The sequence below is a fragment of the Sinocyclocheilus anshuiensis genome, unplaced genomic scaffold, assembly GCF_001515605.1.
Source record: "Sinocyclocheilus anshuiensis isolate Anshui unplaced genomic scaffold, SAMN03320099.WGS_v1.1 scaffold785, whole genome shotgun sequence".
Taxonomy (NCBI): Eukaryota; Metazoa; Chordata; class Actinopteri; order Cypriniformes; family Cyprinidae; genus Sinocyclocheilus; species Sinocyclocheilus anshuiensis.
Genome location: NW_015536502.1, coordinates 364768 through 371827, shown reverse-complemented (window position 1 = coordinate 371827; position 7060 = coordinate 364768).

Sequence of the window (7060 nt, the reverse complement as noted above, 5' to 3'; positions counted from 1 at the left end):
TCATATTCATGTATGAATAGAATTTGTCTTACAAATCATATATTTATTAATGGGTCGACGAAGAAAGTGACTTTTTAACAAGTTATTTAACATTTAAGCTGCAAAATGTGTCAAGCACCTGCATTAACATTCTCTAGTGTTAGACTGATCACTGTATCACAGGTGTTTGTTGCACTGATGTAACTTGTGCTGGATACCTTGATAAAAATACCAAATTTGTTAACATGGGGCTTATGAATGTTGTATAGAGAAAAAATAATTCTGCTGATGTGTGAAATCTATTTCTTAATTCCTACAACTAACCACCAGGGGTCAGCACAAACTGAGAAGAGTAGAATAAAGTAATTATTCTGTTTATACCAGCTACCTTTCACATCTTAATATATTTTACAGGTTTTGTGGCAAGAAATTAAGATATCTGTCACTAAAACACTCTTTTTACTACTTTCTTATGCTACAAATTCAGAATCCCGATTATTTGAAGTCAGCATTACTATATCATATTAATCACCCAAGCCTCCTTTACTGATTTTAAAGCCTTTGGACTGCTATTTACATTATCCACAACTGAAAAAGCTTTGACAAATGTACTATTGTATGTCAGTTATATAGCAATAAACGCACACTTGAACTGAGGCTCAAACTGATTGCATGGGGTAGTGTTACCTGTTTGAGACTTTATTTGTTGAGCATTGGGGGAACACTGAAAGGAGCCTTTTCCTTGTGTAGATTTGTGAAAGGTTATGAGGCCAGTATGGTAAGGCTTAACATTGTGTTGTACCACTCACAAAGCCATTACATTAGCAGGTACTCTAAATGGCCATTACATTACACCCATTACCATCTTATAAACAAGGTTTTTCAAAGCAAACTCCATGAAACAGAGTTTTAAAGTTGTGATGAAAGCAAAGTAAAGACAGTTTTTTCTTCCATTCTGTGATGTAAAATTGAGTGTAACATATTATCAAAAAGATTGTGAGCGTTGCACATCTGTGGAGGCAGATAAACATGAGCATTAAGGGGCAGGGTTTAACCAGACTGAATGAAGTCCTGCATACAATTCACTCTGAATTTTAATGTCTAAGATCCTCTGTTTCATACCTCAAAAAGCATTTTGGCCTGATGGGAACAGCTGCAAATATACAGCAGGGTCACCAAATCTGACGAGAGCAATACAGGTTACCGAACTGTACTGATCTGTCACTCCTCTCTATTTCACACATGGCTTTAAAGTTACCCAAATTCACTCTGGTGATTTTCAATCTTCTCTGTTTCATAGCCCAAAAACATTTTGGCCTGATAGGAACAGCTGCAGATATACAGCAGGGTCACCAAATCCAACAAGGCAGCATTACAGGTTACCAAAATCTGTTAGTCCTCTCTATAGGGATGGGCGATACCACTTACTTTGTTTTCGATACTTATAAAGGCCAGTATCGTTGATATCGATACCGATACGATACTTCAAAGCTGAACTTTTTAATTAAGAAATGTATTAAATTACTAAGAGTAAAATGGGTAATGATACCCACTTAACTTTATATTAAACGCAGCCCTTTTTAAATGCAGAAGTGAGTGAACGAACGCTCTCTGCGATTGATTGGTTCTGTCTTGCAGCATTTGCGTGTGTTCAGATGAGCAGGAAAAAGTTCTATCCTACACAATTATTCATTAACACAGGTTATTGCAGGTATATGCATATTGTACGCATTTTTTTCCATTCTGTGATGTAAAATTGAGTGTAACATATTATCAAAAAGATTGTGAGCGTTGCACATCTGTGGAGGCAGATAAACATGAGCATTAAGGGGCAGGGTTTAACCAGACTGAATGAAGTCCTGCATACAATTCACTCTGAATTTTAATGTCTAAGATCCTCTGTTTCATACCTCAAAAAGCATCTTGGCCTGATGGGAACAGCTGCAAATATACAGCAGGGTCACCAAATCTGACGAGAGCAATACAGGTTACCGAACTGTACTGATCTGTCACTCCTCTCTATTTCACACATGGCTTTAAAGTTACCCAAATTCACTCTGGTGATTTTCAATCTTCTCTGTTTCATAGCCCAAAAACATTTTGGCCTGATAGGAACAGCTGCAGATATACAGCAGGGTCACCAAATCCAACAAGGCAGCATTACAGGTTACCAAAATCTGTTAGTCCTCTCTATAGGGATGGGCGATACCACTTACTTTGTTTTCGATACTTATAAAGGCCAGTATCGTTGATATCGATACCGATACGATACTTCAAAGCTGAACTTTTTAATTAAGAAATGTATTAAATTACTAAGAGTAAAATGGGTAATGATACCCACTTAACTTTATATTAAACGCAGCCCTTTTTAAATGCAGAAGTGAGTGAACGAACGCTCTCTGCGATTGATTGGTTCTGTCTTGCAGCATTTGCGTGTGTTCAGATGAGCAGGAAAAAGTTCCATCCTACACAATTATTAATTAACACAGGTTATTCGTCCAATTCAATGCATATTGTACGCATTTTTTTTCTTAAATAATTATTTTTGTTAAACAAAATCACTGGTAAAAAACACAGCTTAGTATGATATTTTTATTTGAGTATCCATACTTTCAATACTCGCATCAGTAACGTTATCGATATATCGATACTTCAGGATCGATACGCCCATAGCAGCATTACAGGTTACCAAAATCTGTTACTCCTCTCTATAGGGATGGGCGATACCACTTATTTTGTTTTCAATACCATACCGATACTTTTAAAGGCCAGTATCGTCGATATTGATACCGATACGGTACTTCAAAGCTGAACTATTTAATTAAGAAATGTATTAAATTACTAAGAGTTAGGGATGTGCCGATATGAGTATCGGTACCGAACGGTTCACGGGGCAAATTCCAAATGGAAGTGATCATCCCTATCCCCTTGGAGTGGGGACTTTGGAGTGAACAGGGCATGTGCGTGCCGTTATGTAGTCGTTTGAATGCACTTGGCAAAGCGAGCGACGTAATTTCCTCGTTATCTTTAGCTGGCATGTTCCCGTGACAACGCAGCACGGTGTCCGTCAGCAGATGTCTTTTTATTGTTGTTAGCATAACTGTTGCAAATAAACATACATTTTATATTTTAAAAAGTTTTATATATATATTAGTTTTTATATATTATATAGCATATTTTAAAAACTTTAAAAAATATAAAATGTATTTTTATTTGCAACAGTTATGCTAACAACAATAAAAATACATTTATGACAGTAAAACAGCGACATCTGCTGACGGACACCGTGCTGCGTTGTCACGGGAACATGCCAGCTGAAGATAATGAGGAAATTATGTCGCTCAAGTGCATTCCAAACGACTACATAATGGCACGCACGTGCCCTGCTCACTCCAAAGGAATAGGGATGATCACTTCCATTTGGAATTTGCCCCGTGAACCGTTCGGTACCGATACTCGTATCGGCACATCCCCACTAAGAGTAAAATGGGTAATGATTGGTTACCCATTTTAAAAAAGGTGTGTTTTAAAAACACATCTTAGTATGATATTTTTATTTGAGTATCGATACTTTCGATACTCGCATCAGTAACGTTATCGATATATCGATACTTCAGGATCGATACGCCCATCCCTACCTCTCTATTTCACACTGAATGGCTTTATTGTTAGCCAAATTCACTCTGTTGATGTTTAATATTCTCTGTTTCATACCCCAAAAAGCATTTTGGTGTCATGGGAAAAGAGGTACTAAGAAGGATAACCAAATTCACAAGTCAGCATAAAATCTTACTGAAATTTGTTACCCATCAATGATGATAGACCACACATAATCCACTTGGTTCATAAACTAGCTAATCTAATCAGCAACAGCTTCTGAAAATTCAGCCATTTTTGACAAGCAGTTTGACAGTGCTGAGAGCTACTGAGAATTCTAAAACTGGAATTTCTGTCATTACTGTTGCTAGCATCATCTAAAGGAAGAATTCACAGCGAAATTAAAATTCTGTCATTAGTTAGGCTACTCACCCCATGTCATGCCATTCCATCCATAATTAAAGACGATATTTTTAAATGTAAAAAGAGTAAAAGCCATAAGACTTAATCAAGCTTTCTTAAACCATTCAATAGCTTTATGTAAAGATTCTGGCGACCAAACTGAAATTTAGTTAGTTATTTACTGAAGGTTTTTCCCTTTGCATTCTCCGCTGTCACATTCAATTAAAAATAGCGCTGCTGAATGTTATAACGCCATTGTAGTCAGCGACCGCCAATAATATTTGAGATCCACACAGGTCAACTGAAGATTATAAGTAAATAGTGACCTAAATTTTAGTATGTTCCTCACACAAACCTTCAGAAAAACTGCTCACCAGTCGTGTGGACTACCTTATTGTTTTTTAAATGGATAAATGGCTCCCCTCGCGGGTGAACTAGGCCTACTGAAAATGGTAAGTTCCCAACAAAATGCAATAATGTCCAATAACTACTAGATGGTGCCTAATGATCCCAGTTTGTTAGTTCTTTCTTTCTCTCTGTCTTCAATGTTTAGGTTCAAATGTCTTAGCCGACTTTGAAAATCTAATTTAACCCATATTCAAATCATGCTTGAGAACATGCTCATCGGGTTTTATGCAGACTTCTGGAGTTCAGGCAGCTTGAGCGCTGCTGTCATTAAAGCAAATGCTCCTCCTCAGAAGAGCCAGCAGCTTCTGTTTTTAATCATTTAAAGGTTCTGTTGTGATGTCATAAGGCTCATAGATAATCTTATCCTTTACAACAATAATAATCAAATTTAAACTGTTTGTTTGCTGGCAGTTGATACCTCTTACCTCATCTGGGATTCGGAAAGACACAGCAAGTAACATACATAAAGCCTTAAAAAGACATGGGCTGGTGGAGTTTGATCTTCGAAAAGTTCTCATCAAATTCTTCCAAGACCAGATTATCTGGTCTATGCTATTATTAATTTTAAAGTTCTTACTTTAAGAGCTTAGGTCTACTTTACTTAAGCAATTGTTTCTGCTTATTTTTCCTGAATAATTTTTAAGTAAACAGCTACCTAAAATATGATTATTCAATTAAACATATCCAAAAACTCAGTTAATCCTCTTGAGGCATGAAAGTGCAACGTTTAAGCAATAAAATTTACTTTGATAACAGATTTTGGTATCTCTTGGAGACTTTATAAACTCGTCAAACAACAAATCCTACCATTTAGTCTCCAAAATGTGTAAAGACATGACAGCAGACCTCACTCTGTAACAGCATAATACTAAGACACGTCAGAAAACAACTCCATTCTGTTCATCTTATGAATCCATTCATAAATCCAAACATTATTTGAGTCCTCGGTTCTCATTGATATAATCTTGGTCTCCTTTAATTCTCAGTCTCAGCCAAAGAGCTCAAATGCAAAACATGTTTTCATTTAAAGTTGTTGCACTTTCAAGGCTTATGAGAATTAAGTCTTCACTCAGGATTGTGAAAATACATGGAAGAATGAGAACAGTCCCACACACTCAATAAACAAGCACATTGTGTTATTTACAGAAGGATTCTGACCTCATTATATCACAGTCCACATGGTAGCCGAAAACTACTCACTGGATCCTACAGTATGTAAACTGAGAGTTTTTTCTATGTTTAAATTATAATTGATGGGCTGGATAAAATATTTTATGAATTATAAGGCACTATAAAACACACTTTGTTTAGATCGGCTTAGATGCACCTTGAGGTATGAATACAGTGATTGGACGGTTGGGTGCTGTTGTCATTGGCCACGTAAACGCTTGCGATTCTGTACTGATGTCAAAATACCTTCTTAGATTGAATCTGTTTTATTAACCACAAGTGTGTCCTGTTTCTGTTTTGCAAATATAAAACTAATGATCTGTTGACACATTATTTGTTTGTAGTATCTATTGTTTGAGGAAACAGTGATTTTAATATTTCATAACCCTTTATCAGTGGTTATTTGTATGCACTGACCCAGTAGTAGGTAGTAGTAGTAAACATTATTTTAAAGGAATAATTCACCCAAAAGTTTACATTTGCTGAAAACTTACCCACTGGCCATTCAAGATGTAGATAAGTTTGTTTATTCATCTTAACAGATTTGGAGAAATGTAGCATTACATCACTTGCTCACCAATGGATCCTCTGTAGTGAATGGGTGCCGTCAGAATGAGGGTCCAAACAGCTGATTATAACTTCACAATAATCCATGCAACTCCAGTCCATCATTTAACATCTTGTGAAGCAAAAAGCTGCGTGTTTCTAATAAACAAATCCATCATCAAGACATTTTTTTTTTAGTTCAAACTGGTGCTTCAGGGTAAAATATGAGTCCCTATCCATAATATTGCTTTCTCCAGTGAAAAAGTCTGAATCACAAGAGAAATATGAACAGATTAAGCACTGTTAACAAGTGAAAACAGTTCTAAGTAAAGATGTTGGTGGATTTTGATGCGAGAAGACAACAGGGGATGGACTTTTTCACTGGAAGAATCCTGCATGTGCATTACTTGTGGATTATTGTCATGTTTTTAGCAGCTGTTTAAACTCTCATTCTGACGGCACCCATTCACGTAGGCGATCTACTGGTGAGCAAGTGATGTAATGCTAAATTTCTCCTAATCTGTTCTGATAAAGAAACAAACTCATCTGTGAGTACATTTTAAGTACATTTAAATTTTTGGGCAAGCTATTCCTTAATTATAAATTCATCATGTTATACAGAGGGTTATTGAACTCATGCTTTTTGACTTAATTTTAGCATAAGGCCTAATTTAGTTTTTGAATCTACTCATTTTTTTTGTGTTGAGATCTATTAATTTATTCATGAAATAATTAGAATTTGCACGTTACTTTAAAACTAAATTGTTAAACACAAAGCGTTTTGTTGTATTTTCCATTTTTATCATCTCGAATGTCCTATGTGTTACTGACCCTTATACACGTATACATGAATTTTTGAAAATTCATGTATTTTTACACTGGTGCCCAACAGTAGCCTGTCTTCTTTTGCAAATATATTTACCACCTAATGATTAACAAAAATTCCACAGCAGAACAG